The sequence below is a fragment of the Sorex fumeus genome, unplaced genomic scaffold (genome assembly GCF_029834395.1).
Source record: "Sorex fumeus unplaced genomic scaffold, SorFum_2.1 ptg000054l, whole genome shotgun sequence".
Taxonomy (NCBI): Eukaryota; Metazoa; Chordata; class Mammalia; order Eulipotyphla; family Soricidae; genus Sorex; species Sorex fumeus.
Genome location: NW_026606111.1, coordinates 5,199,173 through 5,222,027, shown reverse-complemented (window position 1 = coordinate 5,222,027; position 22,855 = coordinate 5,199,173).

Below are 22,855 nucleotides of genomic sequence, written 5' to 3'. Positions count from 1 at the left end.
ACCAATCTGTTAACTATACCTCATACCTTGGAATGCAGTCCTGACTGATGTGTTATCTGAAATTAGTTTATCTTTTCCATACTCTCAGTCACCCACACAATCCAGCAGTCAATACACACAGAGAGAGACACACACAATAACACAAAATTCTTTTCTCCATGCATTTTATGGAATTGTTTTAAATCCATGAAATCTATTCCTTGAAATTTTGGAGAAGTCATATGTTCATCTTATTTATTGTTGAATGAAAATACAGAGATCCTGGGCCTGGAAGAACATATAAGTAGTAGAATACACACTTGCATGAGCAAGGCCTGAGTTCAAGACCCAGAACCATATACCTCAGTACCACCTCAGAGAACAACTGTGGGTGTAGAACGTATAAAAAGCCATTTTCATAGACAAAAAAGTCAATCTTCATAATAATAAAAAATAACCTGAATTTTGAATACTTATTTTTATTAATTCTATATGATTTCTGTAAAACTGTTACTCAAAATAAAATCCCTGCCTTGAACAAAACAGAAGGAGGATCTGCTGAACTGAAGTCTGATACAAAACTTTTGCAAATTTAGAATCAAAGCAATGGGCTTTCCTTCAAGACCCTGTCTTCAGAACAGTAGGCTATGAAACAAGCTGTGTACATTTTATCTACTTTTTCTTTTCTCACTGCAGACATTGTGTATGTGACCTTTAGCAGTGGCTCAAGTGCATCTGTGTTTATGTCTGTGTATAGAGAGAGATAGAGAAACAGATGGACAATAAGAATATCAAGTTCTTGGAGAAATATCTTGACATTTGTAACTGAAAGTCAAACTTCTTTCCTTTTTAATTCAGAAAGATATTTAGAATAATTTTAAATCCATGGCAATATTAGTTTATACTTGAAATGCACTCCCAAATTTATACCATTCCTATTACTAGAGAAGTTTGTGCTACTGCTAATTCATCAAAGTTAAGTTGCTTAAATATCTTAATTCAATCAAATTCTCAAATTACAAAGATGCAAGGCTGTATCATATTATCCTTATATCTCTTGTAACTCAAACTACCATGACTTGATGGGTAAACATGAAATTGAAAAAATTTCCTGAGTCTATATCTTGTCTATGACTCCTTTCTCATAACACAAATACTGACATTCTTAAAGCTGAGGAGTTGATAGATGATGAGGCTATAGTAACTATTCATAAGTAAGTGAAGAGAACAATTTATGACTGTAGCTGGAAATCACAAATATTTCTCAGAATTGAGTCAGAGATTATCCCATTTATATTCTAATATTCCAAATGGCACTATAAAATTTGTTGTGAGTATTCAAAATGTATACAGACATTTTGTAAGAAACTCAATTGGCAACTTGTAAATAAATGTTCCTATTTATAGTTAGCAGCTAAAACTAACATTTTCTCATTTAATTCTTCCTCTCCCCAACCAAAAAGATTCATTACTTCCATGTTACTAAATAAGAAACTAAAAGTCAGAAAAGTTAAGTGATTTGTTTGCATTGTTAGCAAGTGGATGAGTCAGAATTTTTACTAATTGAATGATTTTTTTTGTTCTGATTGTAACTGAATGTTTTCTCATGACCTCTTGCACTAATCTGGCCTCCTTAATTTTTTTAAAGTAATGTGTGTATTTCTTTTCATATTGATAGCTAGAGGACAAAATCTCTCATCAAATTTTAATATGTAAAGGTTTTCCTTTCTCACTCTTCACTCCTCAATAGTTCTTTATATAATTATTATAATTGGGTGGCTAAAGAGATAATATAACGAATAGATTCACTAGCCTTACACACTACTAACCCCAGTTCAATCCCTAGGAACCACTTATGGTGCCCAAAACCCTTCCAAGGAGTGATCCCTAAGAACAGAGTTAGGAGTAAACCCTGAGCACTGGCAGGTATGCTCCCACCCTACCCCCCCCCAAAAAAAACAGAAAAAAAAATAAATAATAGAATTGTCATTATTATAGTTTAGATGGCATGGTTATAATACTGCTAACTCTTTTATTTTTATATATGTAGTTACTGTACCTTCACCAGTACCAAAATGCCCAAGACCCTCTACCACTGTCCCTGTGTCACTTCCAGCCCATCTCTTCGCTGGCTCTCTTTTACTCCTCCCACTGCTTGCCAATTGATGAGCCAGAAATTAACCAAACTGAAAGGTAATGTGGAGACCAATTTCTTTCTACTATATTTTGCCACCTTTTCATACTAATACATACTTTGGTAATTTAGTTCCTTTACACCAGGGATGAGTACTGCCCATTATATTGTGGAGCTGTGTTTTTTTTTTTGGGGGGGGGGAGGAATTCTGTAAATTTTATTTTTATTTATTTTTTTATTGAATCACTGTGAGATACAGTTACAAAGTTGTCAGTATCTGTATTGAAAACCATTATATTGCTAGTATCAGCACAATTACAAATAAAAATCTATTGATAAAGGAGTTTATGTTCAATGCAGTTGTCCAGATCCTGTTAGAAAAATATCTTAAACAATATTTGGTACTCAGTACAGTTAGTCAGAGAGCTATACAGAAGCAGCATCAGCTGTTACCCAAATTCGTGCACAAACATCATAATTTTCTTGTGTGTCATACTGTGGGAAAATTTGGGGAGCAATATATAACTTGACCGTGAACAAAAAGGAGGAAAAGTATGTGCGTTTTACACTAGGATTTATTTTAAGGCTGAGAAAAAATAAAATCTTGGAAATCTGAAAATTACAGCTACAGCTGGATGGGGAAAACCAGGAGGGTCAATAAACAACTCAGTAATAAGCTGTCTGGGGGACGGACAAGAGAGAGAGTACAATGGGTAGGATGTTTGCCTGCATGTGGCCAATCCAGGTTTGGTCCCGGGCACCTCATATGGTCCCCAAACCCCACTGGAATGATCCCTGAGCACAGGGCAGAAGTAACCCTTAGTACCACTCAATATGACCCGAAGACAAAAAAAAATTGATTGATTGATTGATTGATTGATTGAATAAATAAGCTGTCTGAATCCAAAATGGTTGGAAAATTCCTCGACAAAAGAGAGCAAGATAAAAAAAAAAAAACCTACACCAAAAGCAAAGGAAGGAAGAAATAACATACTGGATCATTCATCAACGGTAGATGGAATGGAGAGAGCGCTAGATGGAATGGGCAGGTTTTGTGAGTTGCCTAATTGGTTTTGACCTTGTGGTATAGAAAACAACGTTGTACCTTTCTTGTTACTTTGCTTAGTTTTGTCTGGGTGCTACCCATGGTGCTCTGATGCTACTCCAGCTTGGTTCTTAGGGTCTACTCCCAGTGATGCTCTGGGGATCATAAGGTGCTCAGAATCAAAGTGAAAGACAAAGTCATGTGATGTGATAGAGATACATCCTTGAGTCATCAATATTATGTCAAGATAAAATCCAAATCCATGATAGCATTCTTTGTAATGGCAGCACTTGTCATTTATTACTTACATGTGGCATGCCAGGAATTTTACATAAATAAATTATCTCTTTTTGAAAAATTTCATACAACCTTTAAAAATGCATGTTATGTCCTCATTTATATGTCGGAAATCTGAATGTCAGAGGGGAAAGTAACTTCTTTGTAATTGAATCACCATGAGGTAACACAGTTACATAGTTGTGCACCATTGGGTTTCAGTCCTGGTGGGAAATGTACACTGGTGAAAGGAAGGGTGTTGGAAAACTGGATGAGGGATAAGTAATTTTCCCAAAGATCTAGACCTGGAGTAACTAGGATTCAATCCCGGTCCTGGATGAAAACTACCTGACTGGAAAGCTCACAGTCTAACCATGCCTTACTGACTAGCCTATGTCAGTGCTTTCTTAGAAGCAATTATCCCCCTTTCTTAGTAAACATCTTTCAATGAGAAAAAGTGGACCAAGCTGTATGGAACTCTCAAAGCCCTATTTTAAGCTCACTTAATTAATGGTGGCAGGTTTTAAACATGTTTAAAAAGTGCAGCTTTTTGAATGGCAGGGGCTTTGTTGGGGCTCAGAGAAAAAAGGCTTTATATAACGTCTTTGTCCTTGAACAGCCAATAATAAGGATTTCAAGAGGAACGGGAAGCCCCTCTCTGAGAAGGCACTTTCAGAACCCTGGGCTGATGGCATAGTAGGCAAAGACAACAGAGCTGTCTTCTACAAAAGCCCTTTGATTAGCAAAGGAAAAGAAATAGACCTGAAGCTTCTTGAAGTATTTCTACGATTCTTACAGAAAGTGATGAAAAGAAAAATGGGCTAAGAGAATGCCGATTTATTTGAAAGAAGCAGAAATTGTCTCTGAAGAATTTGAGTGGCACAAATGGAATATTTCTGATGGAAGAGTAGGAAAAAGAAATTTGTTATGTCCCAAATAAATATTGATGGATAATTGAAATCACCTAGCACTGCCTCAACCACTGAGCCACTTGCTTCTTAGAGAACTTTACTTTGACCACAAACTCAGAAAGCCTTTCAGCAGAAGCTTGCTTAATAAAGAACTGCAGAGTTTTGTTTCTGTGTTTTGGGTTTTTTTTTAATCTGAGACAAATCCCATCAGGAGCTGACATGAAGAATCAGATTAATTAGAAGGTATATAATTCATTGTTTGTGTTAGAGAAAAGATAAAAGTAATAGAAGGTAGAGAATGGAGTTAGTACATTGCTTAGTGCCGATTTGGTCTCTTTTACTATAGACATCAAAATTCACAAGCACATGATCCAAAATATTGTACTTTTTATGTACATTCCATTTGTCATGACTGGGTCACATGACTATATCAAACTGCAAGAGAAGCTGTGAAATGTAGTTTTTACCTGGATAGCCACTTGTTCAAATAAACCTTATATTATCATAAGAGGACAGATTAATATTGGGAAAAATAAGTTCTTTTTTAAAAAGCTAAGATGATGGTCAGAGAGATAGTACAGGGGGTTAGGTATTTGCCTTGAATGCAGCTAAGTTCCTAACACTGTGGATGGTCCCCAGAGCACTGCCACTGGGAGTGATCCCTGAGAACGGTGCCAGAATTAAGTCCTGAGCACAGCTAAGTGTGGCTCAAAAACATACAAATAAAACAAAATACAAAAAAAAAGCTAAGATAAATAATTCATAAGAAAAAAAGTAAACAAACTGTCACTGTCCTCCCGTTGTTCATCGATTTGCTCGAGCGGGCCCAGTAACGTCACCATTTTGAGACTTGTTACTGTATTTGGCATATCAAATACATCACGAGTAGCTTGCCAGGCTTTGCCGCGAGCGAGATACTCTCGGTAGCTTGCTGGGCTTTCTGAGAGGAGCGGAGGAATTGAACCCAGCTCGGCCGGGCTGGCTGCAGGCAAGGCAAATCCCTAAAAAACAAAAAAATAATAATAATTCATAAGAAGAAGCAAATTGAATAAGAAAAAAATTAAGTATTGGGGGGAACGTACTTCTTAGGAGTTAAAAATCCTAAGAAGCCCCAGAGAGAGAGAGAGACAGACAGACAGACTGAGAGACAGAGAGACAGAGAGAAAGAGACAGAGAGAGGGAGGGAGGAAGGGAGGGAGGAAAAGAGAGAGAAAGCGCTCAGTGGATGGAGCTCAGGTTTTGCATGAGGGAAACCCAGATTCTGTACCTGACACTAAATGAAACCTCAAACACTTCTGAAAGCATCTCCCACTACAGAAAAACATATGTTGCCCCCAAATCAAAATTCAGTCAATTTTTTAAAAGCCTCTGGGACATCTAATATGACATGCTGAGTAAGGTGAGTAGAAGAGATGTTTATTCAGAATAGGGCATGAGAAAAGAAAGCCAACATTTAGGATGAAGCAGAGAAAAGGAAGTCTCCGGAAAGAATTTATTGTCTCAAAAGTCAAGGAAAGAGTTTTAGGAGACATTTATAAAAAGTGACAAATGCTTCTAAATGGCAAAGTAGGAAAGAGGTTGAGAAAAAGTCATCTGATTTTTCCATCCTTATGATAGTGTACTGATAGTGACTGAAGACAAATTTAAGTGGGCTGAGTTATGGGTACAAGCAGAAATTTTCAGCCCAAAAAGTACAGTAGAAGCATTAAAAGAAAGCTTATTTACCGAACAAAAACTCTTAGTCTTATCAACAGGGTACGAGCATGGTCCAAAGAAGGAGAGAATGAAATGAAGAGGCAGCCTGGCATTATTTCTACTAATATATGAACTAGGTTTTGGTGCTGGTACCTCTCTAGTGTCTGTTGTGCAAAGCCATGCAGGGAGACCAGACAGTTCACCTTCCTGACAGAAACAGCAGAAGAGCTAAGACGCTTTTCAGAGCTCTGAAAGTAAGTGATGTGTAAGAAAAGAGACTAAGGACATCTCAGAGTAAATTCCAGGCTGCAACAAAAAGCAGAAGTAGCATCATCCAGGGATGCTTCTGAGACACGATGGTTTATCAGACTATAACAGCTGTCCCCTAGAGGGTTCTGAGGTCCAGAGACTTACTAACTGGCTTGATCTTCCTCAGGCACAATTTAAAAAAAAAAACACACATTAGGACCCTCCAAAGAGAAATCTTAGCAATGGGTTAAATTTGTTAAATGGAACTTAAAATATTTCTGATGCAGATGGTAAAATCATTATTGGAGGCCATCAGAGAGCTTCCATGACTCACGGTTTAATGGTTTCCAGCAGGATTACAAAGGATTTAAAAGTAAGCTTGAAGCTATTGAGGGCAAATAGTGTGCCAAGAATATCAGAGTGATTTGAGTCTTGGCCTCCATGAAAATGGCATTGTTAATTTAGAAGAAAATACAAACTGGATTCCTAAGGCTCTGGAAATCTGTTATTTTCCTAATGTTATTTGTCTTGTCTCAGCAAGATATTTGACATTTTAAAAGGGGCTGAACCAAAAAAAAAAAAGAAGAAGAAGAAGAAGAAGAAAGAAAAAAACAGAAAAGATTCTTTTTAAAGGGAGGCTAAATAGAAAGAGGTAAATATCTTTTTGATCAGATGATGCAAGAAAATTTTGGCTGAGCCAAGAACAAAAAGTTGTAAATCATTGAGTAAAAAGAGGCCGAAAAGAGCAGAATAAGGTGCAAGGACAGGAACAGAAAGGGTCCTGTGTAACTGTAAAAGAGAAAGAAATAAAGCATTTAGTTTAGTCTTTGTTTACTTGGAAGTTTACTATTATATGCAGTGTACACTAACCTATACTGGTACTTGAAAATGCTCAACCATTATTTAAAAAAAAAAAAAGTAAATCAGTAAGACAGTCTTGGCATTCAGGACAAAGAGCAGATTATTCCAAATCAAGAGACTCTCATAGCTTTTACTACAAACCATTTCAGTCATTCAGGAAAGTAAGTCGATTATCCTATCTTTTGATTAAAGAAATTCAGGTGCTGGCAATTTCAGGGCTTATTTACAGAATTATGGGATTATGCAGTACAATGCAATCAAAATTTAGAGATGTTTGCCTAAATGTGCAGTTCCTTTAGTCACCCAAAGAAACATGAAGAAGGCCAGCAGTAGGATAACCAAGCTGTTCCTCCTGTAGGACTAGGACCAATGTGGATGATTACCATCTAGCTCATTATGTAAAGATTTGTCAGCAAAGTTCTTCCAAAGGTAAGAAAATAATGAAGTAGATGGCCCTGAAACCAGTTTTTGTTTTGTTTGCTTGTGTGTTTTGGGCCACACTCCACTGTGCTCAGGATTTATTCCTGGCTCTCCACTCCAGGATCACTCCTGGTTGGCTAAGGGGATCTTATAGAGTGCCAGGGATTGAACCTAGATTTATAAGGGCATGACAAGTGTCCTACCCACTGTACTATCTCCCTGGTTATGAAATGATCTCACTTCCTTCCTGAGAATTTCCAGCAGCACTTTTACTCAACCTGTATTCTGGGCCTCAGTGCAAACAAAAGTCTGAGAAAAATCATGTAGATTAATTCCACAATAGTTTTTTTTTTTATTAGTGAAACACCATGAGGTACAGTTGTAGATTTACAAATCTTTGTGCTTGGGTTTCGGTTATACAATGATCAAATACCCATCCCTCCACCAGCGCCCATTTTCCACCCCCATGGATAATATCCCTCCCCCCCCACCCCCCCATCCCACCCCACCTCTGTGGCAGGGCATTCCCTTTTGTTCTCTCTCTCCTATTGGGTGTTCCACAATAGTTTTTAATCCTTACATAATAAAACATTTTGTGCATTTACCCAGTAGGTTCAGGAATGATTGTTTTGTATTAGAAGCACAATGACAATATTTGGAGGGAAGAAGAAGAAGAAGAAGAAGAAGAAGAAGAAGAAGAAGAAGAAGAAGAAGAAGAAGAAGAAGAAGAAGAAGAAGAAGAAGAAGAAGAAGAAGAAGAAGAAGAAATATTGCCTTTAAAATTAAGAATAGAGGACGCTCTCATCCCTGAGCTGCTTCCTGTACATCCCCAATACTGTGCCCCCTCGGTTTCCACCCCCATATTTACCCCCCAAAGACACCCGGTACCCGTAGGAGGCGTGGCCTCTGTATAAGTGGGTGTGGTCTCCTCAGAAGTGGGCGTGGTCTAATTTTAGGTGGGTCAGTGCTTGCTGGGCCGCAGATAGTTTAGCCATACCCAGCAATATTGTGTAACATCTCAGTATCCATACCTCCACACCAACATGAAGAAACAACGCAAATCCCCACCATGAGGGGAGGATGATGAAAAGAGTCCAGAAGCCTCACTAGGTGCTACTCACCTAAGGGACCTCTCTGAGAAAGAATTTCGATATGAAGTTATGAAGATGTTCAATGAAACAGTCAGACAGATATCCAGAAAATTGAAGGAGGACATGAAAGAAATAATGGATCAGACAATCGAGAAAATCCAAGAAGAAATGGAAGCAGAAATTGGAAAGCTACACACAGAAAAGTCACGATTAAAAGATTTTGTAGAAGAAATTAAAAACTCAGTCTGTGCCCTCAACAGTAGAATGACCACAGCTGAAGACAGAATCAGTGAGCTGGAAGATCAGTTGCACCAAACCTACAGGCAACAACAAACAATGGCAAACGACCTCAAAATATCAGAGTTCTGGGAGACGATTCCAAGAGAAACCACATTAGGATCATCGGAGTTCCAGAAGGTCAGGGAAACAATCTCAATAAAAAGAGCCACGGTTAAGCAAACCATTGTTGAAAAGTTCCCAGAGCTGGAAAATGAATCTGAATACAGCCACTCAGATTCAAGGAGCCCAAAGGGTGCCAGCTAAAAGAGACCCTAACAAAAACACTCCAAGACATATCATAGTTAGAATGATGGATGTTGTGGAAAGAGACACAATATGCAAGCAGCAAGGTCAAAGAAGAAAATCACATACAAAGGAGCACCCCTTAGATTCACAGCAGACCTATCAGAGGAAACCCTACAAGCCCGAAGGCAGTGGCGAGATATAGTCAAAAAACTCACTGAAATGAATGCTTCACCAAGAATACTCTATCCGGCTAAACTCTCACTCAAACTCGAAGGAACGGTACACCATTTTCTGGATAAACAGCAGCTCAGGAACTTCATAGACTCAAAACCAAACCTAAAAAAAGGGCTAGAGGGGCTACTATCAGACATGACAAACCCTACAAGAACAACAAACCCTTACAGAGAGATGACACAAAACCTCATAACAATAATCTCTCTCAATGTCAGTGGTCTAAATTCACCAATTAAGAGACACAGAGAGGAAAAATGGGTTCAGGGACAGAACCCAAAATTCTTCTGCCTACAAGAAACTCATCTGAACAGTAAGAGCAAACACAGACTCAAAGTAAAAGGATGGAAAACAATCCTGCAAGCAAACAGCTCCCTCAAAAAAGCTGGTGTGGCCATACTAGTATCCGACAACATAAATTTCAGGTTGAAAAAGATTAGAAGGGACAGCAAAGGCCATTTTATCTTCATCAAGGGATACGTACAACAGGAAGAAATCATCCTCTTAAATGTATATGCACATAATGAGAGAAAAGCTAAATATTTAAAACAACTGCTAACAGATTTTTAAAGACGATATTGCTAGCAACACAATAGTAGTTGGAGACTTCAACATCTCCTTATCACCTCTGGATAGATCAACAAGAACAAAACTCAGCAAGGAAACATTGGCTTTGAAGGAAGAAATAGAAGAGAGAGGGCTTATAGACCTATACAGGGCTTTACACCCAAAAAGAAAGAATACACATTCTTCTCCAATGCACATGGAACATTTTCCAAAATAGATTATGTGCTAGGACAGAAAACATACCTCAATAGAATCAGGAAGATAGAAATAGTATCAACAATCTTTTCAGAGCACAATGCACTGAGAATAGAAGTGAATCACACACAGACACAGAGAACCAAATTAAACACCTAGAAATTAAACAACTCAATGTTGAACGACTCTAGGGCTGGAGCGATAGCACAGCGGTAGGGCGTTCGCCTTACACGCGGCCAACATGGGTGACCCGAGTTCGATTCCTCCGCCCCTCTCGGAGAGCCCGGCAAGCTACCGAGAGTATTCGATATGCCAGACACAGTAACAACAAAGTCTCCAATGGAGACGTTACTGGGCCCGCTCGAGCAAATCGACGATAAACGGGAGGGCCTTTACCTTTACCTTTACCTTAATGTTGAACGACAAGTGGGTATGGAGGGAATCAAGGATGAAATCAAAAGATACCTGGAAACAAATGAGAATGAAGAGACGAGCTACCAGAACCTATGGGATGCAGCTAAAGCCATGTTAAGGGGAGAAATTATAACTCTGCAAGCATTTCTCAGGAAGGAAGAAAGGACCAACATAAACAACTTGACTTCACAGCTGAAGATCTTAGTAAAGGACTAACAAAAGGAGCCCAAACCAGGCAATAGGAAAGACATCATAAAACTTAGAGCAGAAATCAATGACATGGAAACCAAAAAACAATCCAAAAGATCAATGAAACCAAGAGCTGGTTCTTCGAGAAAATAAGTAAGATAGATAAACCACTAGCAAGACTCACAAAGAAAGAGAGATAGAGAGAACCCTAATAAACCGAATCAGAAATAAGAAGGGGGATATCAAAACAGAAACCAAAGAATTCAAAGATCATCAGAGACAACTTTTAAAGTCTCTATGCCACAAAACAAGAGAACCTAGAAGAAATAGATAAATTCCTGGATTCCTATAATCTCCCAAGGCTGAATCAAGAAGATCTAGAGTACCTGTTTAGTCCTATTAACATCAAGGAAATTGAAGCAGTAATCAAAATCTTCCCAAAAACAAAAGCCCAGGTCCAGATGGTTTCACTAGAGAATTTTTCCAAACATTTAAAGAGGACCTAATGCCAGTTCTTCTCAAGCTTTTCCAGGAAATTGAAGAAACAGAAACTCTTCCAAACAGTTTGTATTAAGCCCGCATATTTCGAATACCAAAATGGAACAAAGAACACCACAAAAAAAAGAAAACTACAGGCCAATATCGCTGATGAACACAGATGCAAAGATTCTCAACAAAATACTAGCAAACAGAATTCAACAACTCATCAAAAAGATAATACACCATGACCAAGTGGGATTCAGCCCAGGGATGCAAGGATGGTTTAACATTTGGAAATCAATCAACATAATCCATCATATCAACAAAAGAAAAGATAAAAACCATATGATCATCTCAATAGATGCAAAGAAGGCATTTGACAAGATCCAGCACCCGTTTATGATGAAAGCCCTCACCAAAAATGGGTATAGAGGGGACTTTCCTCAATATAGTTAAGGCCATCAACCACAAGCCTACAGCAAGCATCATCCTCAATGGGGAAAAACTGAGAGCCTTTCCTCTAAGACAAAGGATGAGACAAGAATGCCCACTCTCTCTACTGTTGTTCAATATAATACTGGAGGTACTTGCAATAGCGGTTTAGCAAAAAAATGATATTAAGGGCATTCAGGTAGGAAAGGAAAAAATCAAGCTCTCACTATTCGCAGATGATATACTATACTTAGAGAACTCTATAACCTCTACCAAGAAAATCCTAGAAACAATAGACTTGTATAGTAAAGTTGGAGGCTATAAAATCAACACCCTAAAGTCCATGGCTTTCCTTTACACAAATAGTGAGAGAGAAGAAAGTGACATAAAAAAAATCCCGTTCACAATTGTGCCCCAGAAAATCAAGTACCTAGGAATCAGCTTAACTAAGGAAGTAAAAGACCTGTACAAAGAAAACTACAAAACGCTACTTCAGGAAATAAAAGAGGACACGAGAAAATGAAAAGATATCTCCTGCAAATGGATCGGGAGAATTAATATTGTCAAAATGGTAATACTCCCCAACGTAATTGTACAAATTTAATGTGATCCCTATAACGATACCCATGACATTCTTCAAAGAAATGAGCAAACACTCCTGAAATTCATATGGAACAATAAGCCCCAAGAATACCTAAAGCAATTCTTGAGAAAAAGAAAATGGGAGGAATCAACCTCCTTAACGTCAAACTCTGCTACAAAGCAGTAATAATTAAAACAGCATGGAACTGGAACAAAGGCAGAGCTGCAGACCAATGGAACAGGGTTGAACATACTGACATCTCCCCCCAAACATATGATTATCTAATCTTTGATAAAGGAGCAAGGAATGTGAAGTGGAGCAAGGAAAGCCTCTTTAACAAATTGTGCTGGCAAAAATGGACAGCTACTTGCAAAAAAAATGGGCTCAGAACTCTACCTAACAACATGTACAAAAGTAAGATCAAAATGGATTAAAAACCTCAACATCAGACTGGAATCCATAAGGTACATTGAGGAAAAAGTTGGCAAAACCCTCCATGACATTGAAGCTAATGGTATCTTCAAAGATGTCATGCTGCTGGCCAAGCAAGTGAAAACAGAGATAGACAAATGGGACTATCTTAAACTAAGAAGCTTCCACACCTCAAAAGAAACAGTGACCAAAATACAAAGACAGTCTACAGAATGGGAAAGGATATTCACCAATACACATCCGACAAGGGGTTAATATCAAGGATATACAAGGTATTGATTGAACTCCACAAGAAGAAAACATCCAACCCCATCAGAAAATGGAGTGAGGAAATAAACAGAAATTTTCTCAAAGAAGAAATCCTAATGGCAAAAAGGCACATGAGAAATGCTCCACATCATTAATCATCAGGGAGATGCAGATCAAAACAACAATGAAATAGTATCTCACAACACAGAGACTGGCCCACATCCACAAGAACAAAAGCAACCGGTGCTGGCGCAGATTTGGCGAGAATGGGACCCTCCTTCACTGCTGGTGGGAATGTCTACTGGTTCAGCCCTTTTGGAAAACAGTATGGACAATTCTCAAAAAATTGGAAATTGAGCATCCATTTCACCCAGCAATACCACTCCTGGGAATATATCCCAGCGAGGCAGAAAAAAGTATAGCAAAGTGACATCTGCACTTCTATGTTCATTGCTGCACTATTCACAAAAGCCAAAATCTGGAAGAAACCTGAGTGCCCAAGAACAGATGACTGGTTAAAGAAACGTTAGTACATCTACACAATGGAGTACTATGTAGCTGTTAGAAAAGATGAAGTCATGAAATTTACATTCAAGTGGTACTACATGGAAAGTATCATGCTAAGTGAAATGAGTCAGAAAGAGAAGGACAGACATAGAAAGACTGCATTCATCTGGGGAACATAAAGTAACAAAATAGAAGACTAACACCCACCCAAGAATAGCCGACATAAGTACCAGGAGGTTCACTCCATAGCTTGGAGGCCAGCTGCACATGCTAGTGGAAAAGGCAGCTCAGATAGAAAAGGAAGCACCAAGTAAAGTGTGTTGGGAGGATCCTCCCAGGATGGGAGATGCATGCTGAAAGTAGACTATAGACCGAACATGATTGCCACTCAATGCCTCTTTTGCAAAACTCAGCACCCAAAACAGAGAGAGAACAAAAAGGGATGCCCTGCCACAGAGGCAGGGTGTGATGGGGGGGATGGGGGGTGGGAGGGATACTGGGATCATTGCTGGTAGAGAATGGGCACTGGTGGAGGGATGGATCATTGTATAACTGAAACCCAAACACAAAAACTTGTAATTCCACAACTGTACCTCATGGTGTTTCACTAAAATTTTAAAAAAATAATAAAATAAAATGAAATAAAATTAAGGATAGATATGAATATGCCAAACTGAGGATTTTTTTTTTTAAATCTAGATCTAAATCATAAAACCATGATGTCCACTGCTGAAGCTTGGACTTGAAACAAAGTCAACTTTTACTACCCTACTTCTGCCTGGGTAGATTTAAGGATGCAGTATTCCCTGCTGCTCTAGAGGGCTTTTAAATGCACGGTTGTGCATAGTTTAGAATGTATTTAGACACTGAATCCTAAAGGAATAGATCTTAGTAACTAATTGAAAACATCAAACAAACAAATGTTGCTTTCAAGATATATGTGTCAACAAGTTATTTGATCATAAGCTTCCTTTCAGAAACCAGCTTGCTATTCCTCCCCAGGGAATTTAGTCTTCTTTTCCCAGTCTCCAAATCAAAATTTCCACCAGAGACTGCTCAGTAGGAAACCTGAGATTCTAGGAACAATCCATTGCTGATCATTCTAGTGAGAGATTTTCTGAATCACTGGAAAAAAATCTGTTTTAAAACAGTTTCAATTTCTCTGCACAGAAATCAGAAGACAACTGATGCATTACTTTGAGGTGAGTACAGATATGAACATCATGTCTTTTTTGGTTTTGTTTGGGAGCTACACCCACTGTGCTCAGGGGCTGTTCCTGGCCAGGTTCTCGGGGACTACACCATGCTGTTGATAAAACCCGGGACTCCGGGATACAAAGCATGCCCTCCAATGCATTGTGCCATCTCCTAGCTCCTAAATTTATATTATATTGTTAATTTTTTTATTTCAGATGGTACATTAAAAATAGTTTATAAATGCATGCATGCAAGCTAGCCAAACGTATGTAATGCCTTGGAAAGGGACCATCAAGTTCTTTAAACTGATCCCTAGAAATTAGTTAGGTGGCCTGCATATTTAGATCACTGAAGTTGATTTCTTTCATCCACACAAAATTCTTTATGTCATGACACAGATTCTTAGGTAAAGCTTATAAGCCTTTCAGGTAAGTAATTTGGCAATAGTCTCTCCAATAGTCTTGGAGTCATTGCTCCCTTGTTCTGAGTTTCATGTTCCTCCTTTCTCTCAAATATATTAAGCATCAAATATATATATATATATATACATATATATATCAGTTAGATATTATTGTTTGGTGATCCAGTTTGATTTCTGTTGTTAACAGTCAAAAACTTGTTGCTAGTTTTCTAGCTACACTGCACATGTACAAAATCTCTGCCTCTGCCCACAATTTCCCTTCCCTGTGACATCCTGCACTCACCACTCTCTAAATGGCTCCTTCCCACTCATAAAATAGAAACCTCCTTTATTCATCACTTTTTCCAAGAAGTTTCTCCAATCTCCTCATGATCAAGGCAATGACACTCCTCTGAGCCCTCGCCATTTTTCCCTTGCACGCCTATGCCATCATGTTTATCACTTTGTATTATTCTCTGGTTTCCTCAAGACAGATTTTGTTTTTTTATTTGTGTTCATCCATATAGCACTGCTAGGCATGTAATAGTACCTCAAAAATTATCAATAAATGAATTGAACAGTGCACAGATGGTAGGACTACATATGGTACGGCACAGAACAAACAACACTGGATTTAAGGTCAGAAAACCTGCCTTCAGATTACTATGAAGTACATGAAAACACTAACTGAAAACCATATTTTGCACCCCTTTGTTTATAGCAGCATTCTTCCCAATAACCCAATGGAATCAACCTAAATGACCGCAACAGGTAACTGGACAAAGTGGTGCATCTACTCAACAGAATACTAGTCTACTATTTAAAACATGAAATCAGGGGCTGCAGAACTAGTACTCTGACACCAATATACTCCCCCAAGCATTTCTACAAGTGACCCCTAAGCAGAGAGCCAGGAATAAGCACTAAATACTGTTGAGTGTGTTCCAACCCCACCCTACCCCCAAATAAGATGATATCATGTCTTTGAGGATGAAATGAATGGAACTTGAGGTTATTTGGCTCAGTGAAACAAGTAAAGAAGAAAAACCAATTGCCATATGGTTTGACTTAAATTGGAATATGAAAAAACTAAAGCAAATGAATGAGTAAAATAACAATAAAGCTAACTCATAGATTTAGTAGGAATTATGGTAGTAAAAGGAAGGAAAGAAACAGAAGAAATGAAAAACTGGTAGAGGTCTTTATGGCAGTCAAACAGAATTGGAATTTTGGTGGCAGGTAAGGTGAGTTTTATATGCACGAAGTACAAAGCTGTATGCCTGATTTTTTTCTTTTTGGGTCATCCCTGGTAATGCTCAGGGATTACTCCTGGTTCTGTGCTCAGGAATCACTCCTGACAGTGCTCAGGGGACAATATGGGATGCTGGGGATCAAATCTGTGTCATCTAGGCAAACATCCTATCCGCTGTACTATTCTTCCAGCCCGACATATGCCTGATTTTTTAGTAGACATTTACTTTGTTGTTTCACTGGCACTGGGAGTCTGACCTTCATGCATCGGAAATATGTGATATATATAGGGCTGAAACATATCCCTTCCCTAGACCTAAAATTTTATGATTTTATTATACAATGATAAAATAATTAAAAGGGGGAAGGGGTGGAACCGGAGAGAGAGAGAGCTTGCCTCCAAGGCACAACTTATTTATTTATCAGACTAAAGTCTCTTATTCTCAGTTGCCCCCATATTCCCTATTCCTTTGGGTAGTTGAAGAATTAAAATAGATAGCACAGCTAAAAACATTTTGCTGAAGTTCTACTTAACCACTTAGAACATGTCATTCTAATGCTATTTGAGAGCTAGAGATGTGGCTCAGGGTAGAGCATATGCTTTGTATGTATTAAAGCTCTATATTCAAGCTCAGTTCTGCTCCAAATAAGCAAACAAACAGATAAATAAACGTGAGCATAATGTATTTTTCTCAAGACACAATTTGTCTCTTGTTCTCTATAAAAAGGTTTGATATCAAAGAAGAAAAGAAGATGGTTTTTTTCTTATTCTAAACTTGACTGAATCTAAAGGAAAGATTCTCTAAATCTTGCATTATCTCTCATCTGCTTTTGATTAATGATATGTACATTTTAAGATTTAAAAAAACGACTTATTGCATGTTCTCTCTGCTATTTTTCCAGGACTTGGAACAATGTCCAGCCTCAACAAATATTATTTGAATAAAAACAAGCATAAATTAATAGATTAAAATGCTTAGAATAAGATAATGAGCATATTGTTCAATGTCTTTCATAAACTTCTGCCACTCTGATATCAATAATTTGTGGAGAATACTTTAAATATAAAATTCCTCATAATAATAGCTTTTCAAAAAGCACACCAGTTACTCTGTTTGTTTTGCTAAGGGCAAGATGGTGTTCAGGTGCAAAGTGAAAAAACAAATATGGAGTATCTTCTCATTATTGTACACCACAGCCTTTGCAAAAATGAACAAGACTTTTGATCCTGGATCTACTTTAACTGCTTTCCTGGAGGACCCAACTGCTGACAACTTGTGTATGGGTGTCAAGGTCATTCATCATAATAAAGCAGTCAAGACCCAAGATGTATTAACTGCTTCAGAAATCACAGCCCTGGGACTGGAGTGTTAGTACAGAAGATAGGGTACTAGCCTTGCACATACCCAGTTCAATCCCCAGCATCTCGGGGGACTATTTCAGTCCCCTGAGAACTGCCAGAAGTAATTTCTGAGTACAGAACCAGGAGTAACTCCTGAGCAATACCAAGTGTGGCCCCAAACAACCAAGCAACAGCAACAACAACTAAACAGAAATCCCAGCCCAGAATTCTAAATACTAGGTAGAGCTGCTTTATATTTTCCACAAATTTTATTAAGACTATTTAACATCTACAGAATTAAAAATGCTCACTAAAATAAAAACAAAAATCCTCAATGTAAAAAGGAGAGGGGATAAATAAAGAAATAGATGAGGAAGTATAAAACCCAATAGATGATCTGAGTGTACTAGGGAGAGGAAAGTGCAGGAAATTTTGGTTTGTTTTTTGTTCGGCTTGATTTGGTTTTGGAGCCACAGCAGGAATTGTTCAGGCCTTACTCTTGGTCCTGTGCTCAGGGATTATGAAACATAGGGCTGCCAGAGAGCAAACCTGGGGCTACCTCTCCAGCCCTAGAAGGGAGCTCTGGATATGGTGGAAGGATCCTGGCTCTCTGGTAGTACGTGTGGGAGCAGTACTGAAAGTATAAAGCAGTAATACTGTACTTGTCTAATTGTTTTTTCAGCTTTTTGAGTCACATCCGGCAATGCTCAGAGCTTACTCCTGGCTCTGCACTCAGGAATTACTCCTCATAGTACTCAGGGGACCATATGGGACATCAGGGATCAAACCCCAGTCAGCTGCTTGCAAAGCAAATGCCCTACCTGCTATACTATCACTCCAGCACCTGTTCCAACATTTTTAATCAAAATATTTTTATTTAATTTTTTTAAACAGAGAAAGAAAGAAAGAAAGAAAGAAAGAAAGAAAGAAAGAAAGAAAGAAAGAAAGAAAGAAAGAAGAGAGAGAAGAGAAAGAAGAGAAGGAAGGGAGGGAGGGAGGGAGGGAGGAAGGAAGGAAGGAAGGAAGGAAGGAAGGAAGGAAGGAAGGAAGGAAGGAAGGAAGGAAGGGAGGGAGGAAGGAAAATCTCAGTGGGATCCTTCCCTCTGTTTATGCTGTCTGCTTCCTAAAACATCTCAGATTTGAGATCAAAAGAAGCCCAAGCCAAAGAGCAAGAAATACAGAGAGCAGGAGACATAGGAAGCAGGGCTTCCTTTGGGATGGGAGGAAAAAATTAACTACAGGAGAAGCTGGTCTCTAACTGCAATTTCCAGAATGCTTCACAATCACTGCCTTGCGATTGTGGAGTCTTTTTTTTTTAATCTCATACTTGTCCATCCCTGAGAAATAAGCTTGAATATAATTAAATAATACTACACAAGGTAATTTTCCCTAGTCTCTTGTAGAAGAGTTGGAATCTCTGAATTCAAGAGACAAATGAGTACTGCATTAAGCCTATGCTGCATATCCAACCTCATATTAGAATCAGCATTCACTTCCATTCCACTCAGAAGGAGCAGGAGTAATAGCTACATGCAGGGTGACTGCGTAGGTGGAACAAAGAGCTTTAAAGCATGGGCATTGGAAGAAAGACTACACAACAGCAGAGTCATTACCTCTGTTGGCTCTTACTCCTCTGCCAAAAACTGTAAAAGGCATTATGCCATCTAAGACTTGAACCTCCCTTTGTGTTCCAAATCATTTCAGTGAATGAATCCAAACCACACAGGTTTTGAAGGGTATAGTCAAGTCATTAGATTTGACTAATAAACTCCACAAATCATGCACACCACTTACTGTAAGCCATGCTAGATCCACACAGCTAAATTACATGTCATTTAATCTCCCACAGAAACAGGGGGCTTGAATAGGTAGGATTAGGCTCTGAAGCCATGACATAAAGGCTTGCCCAGTAATGTGTCATTAACATTTGGGGAAAAAAATAGCCATGAAAGTCATTCAAGGCTGCCCAGTAGGTTGGAAACTGGCAGGTGTGAACACAAAGCAGAGTATGTGATTTTCACAACTTTTGCTAAAATAATTTCTATTTTGTAATGTTGTAACCACTGTGCATAAATAAAACGCCTACGCTGATAGCTTGATAACTTTTAAGCTCCAAAGAATATAGGCACAACTGCCTTGGTTTCAGAAGCATAACTCCAAGTGTGTTAAACAGAACTTTTCCTCAGACAGATGCAAAGATGAATGAACACTTTGGGGCATAACAGGGCCCTTTTCCTTCTAAGAGTTTACATTTTGGTGGGACACAGATACTATACAAGGAATAAGAGTAAGTATTCACTAAAATAATTTGTTCTTGGGGTTGGGGAGATAGAACATCAGGTAAAGCACTTGCCTTGCTTGCAGCTGACCTGGGTTCAATCCCCAGCACCCTATATAACCAGTGGGGATGATCCTTGAGCCCAGAGCCAGCAGTAAACCATGAACACTTCCAGGTATGGCCCCCAAGACAAACAAACAAAGTAACTCATTGCTTCTATGGAAAGTGGGAGAAAAAAACTTTTTCATTTTTCTTAGTGAGTCAGGGGTGGTGAAGTGAGGACATGATCTAAGGAATGACTGGGATTTTGACAAAAAAAATGAAAATGACAGCATTCCAGGAAGATGAAATAAAAAGTAACTATAGCATAAAGTCCTGAACCCTCTACAAGGGAAAAACTATTTAATTATATCAGCTCCTGCGAACACTACTCTTAGAGAAAATAGGTCAAGTAAAATGAAAGCAAAAAAAAAAAGTAAAGTGCTATTCTTTCCATATTCTAAGGGTACAGGAAATAACCCTATGCATCTTTTAACAGTGAAATCATCAAAAGAAACTTAGTGATGTCTTTATTACTCCAGATCCAGATCCAGTAATAGCAATTTATTGACCCTCAGGCCCTTAGCTCTCAGTTTCTAATCAATTCTGCACACTGAGGTTTCCTTAATCTTCCTAAAAGATACTATCTTCTAGTCAGAGAAAGTAATGGAGGGAAAGAACGTACACTCTTCTAAAGCAAACTAATGTCCACAAGATAGTGCCTATACTTCTCAACCTAGATTCCAAATCTATCTATCCTTGATCTCATTTTCAGAGTCATTTCTTCTTAGTTTTCTGATTCTCTCCATCATACCATGATAGCATCTTAGCACTAGAAAACTCTTTCTTTTTTAAAAAAGAAAGATTTTTTTTTTAAAGGAAGCTCTTAGAAATGACCAGTAAATAAAACCAATACTGCTTCTACCATCAGGATTCTGGCTGATATGCCACAGTGAGGCAGGGGAGGGAGGGAAAGAGAGACTTGATAGGAAAGAGTGTTTTGCAATAAAAATGTGTAATCTCAGTGAAAATTACATTTCAGATTTGGACTCTAAAGTGAAAGTAAAAGTTAAGTTTTAATAAGATTTTAATTACATAGCAGTTAGCCTTGTAAACCTGTTCTAGGACAATTTTAAGTCATCACTTATTAATTCGCGCAGCTAATACTGAGTGCCCACAGTGTGCTAAGCACTGTTCTAAGTTCCTGGGTATCACATGGTAAAAATGACAGAATTTAGTAAAAACTAAAATGTAATACCAGAATGAAGTAGTTATGCCAGAATATTTTCACTAACACTCTAATTAAACAGAACAGAGTCTGGGGACTTTCAGGAAATTCAATAGGACAATGAACAACAAACACCATCAAATCTAACAACAGTTTTCTAGCCTTTCTGAAGTCAATGATGTCTATCAACATTGTAAAAATGTTTAATAGTGACCACTTGATCTATTTCCTTATTAATTGCTCATTTTTTCTCTTAAAATAAACCATTTTCATTTTTCTCAGATATTTTCAGTTCTACCTTTAAAAGAAGAAACATGTTTACATTGCACAAGGATTTCAATGTTACAGAAACGAGTGCCTTAGTTAAGATCTATTGACAGATAACAAAAGTCAATTTAAGCTAGTTTAAATGGATAGGAAGTTTTTTTAGGAGATAAAATTTATTACCAGGTAATTCATATTACCTAGGCAGCCGAGCTTTGTAAGGATCTGAAACAAAGACCTGGAAAGCCATTAGGAATACAAACAATATTCCCTCTCCATTTTCTTGATTTTTCAGTACACCTGTTTGCTCTCTCTCCTCAGATCTCAAGGTGTCTGTCTCCCCACTGCCTGAGATTTTACCATCTGGTACCAAGAAAAATAAATAAACAAAAACCCACACTAAATTCCCTTTCTTCTGTCCCCTACAAGCCCTCCCTTTAAAAAAAAAAAACACTCCGGAAGCTGGAGAGATAGTACAATTAATAGGCTGCTTTTCTGGCATGCGGCAGGCCAGAGTTCAATTCAATGCATCCCATATTATCCCTCCAGCCCTGCCAAGAGTGACCCCTAAACATAGGACCATAAGTAAGCGCTGAGCACTGCTGGATGTGGCCCAAAAACAAACAAAAAATTGGAAAGATAAAGTATATAGGTGAATAAGTTAAGAAGAGGAAAACATTTAATCACTAGAAAAATATTTTTGAAATTCTTCAGTTATTCTAATTCTTCTAGAAAACTACCTAATTAAAAAAAATGTTATCCTCGGATTGTTATAACTGAAGCAAATTTATTAAGACTGTGATTTTTAAATTCTTATACTTTGAGGACCCTAGGGGTGGTTCAGTGACAGGAAGTGCAAATCTTGCAACACACTCTTGTGTTTGGGGCTGCTGGTAAAACAACTAAGTGTGCCATCTCTAGACTATGCAACCAGGTGCATGGAACACCACAACTACTGTGTGTGGCTTCCACAAGCAACACAACTAAAGAAAAGAGAGGACCATGACCAGGAAGGTGACCCCTGGTAAGCATATGTACAAGCAACTTAACAAAAAGCACATGACCCCAGCAATCACTACAGCCATGTCTGTGTGTGACACCTGGTTATACAGCAACAACATAGGAAGGAATCACTTCACTTAATCACTTAATCCCCGTTATTCATCGATTTATTCGAGCGGGTGCCAGTAACGTCTCCATTCATCCCAGTTGCGTGCTAGCGTAGCCCAATGGTATCTGTTCGTTTTAGGAACATGTAGAGCCTCAAACCGATCATTTAGGGTCTTGACGAAGAAGTCTGACCATCTTATAGGTGGGCGTCCACGTGATCTTTTGATGTCTCGTGGAATCCAATCAGTAATGGCTCTAGTCCAGCGGTTGTCTGTAAACCT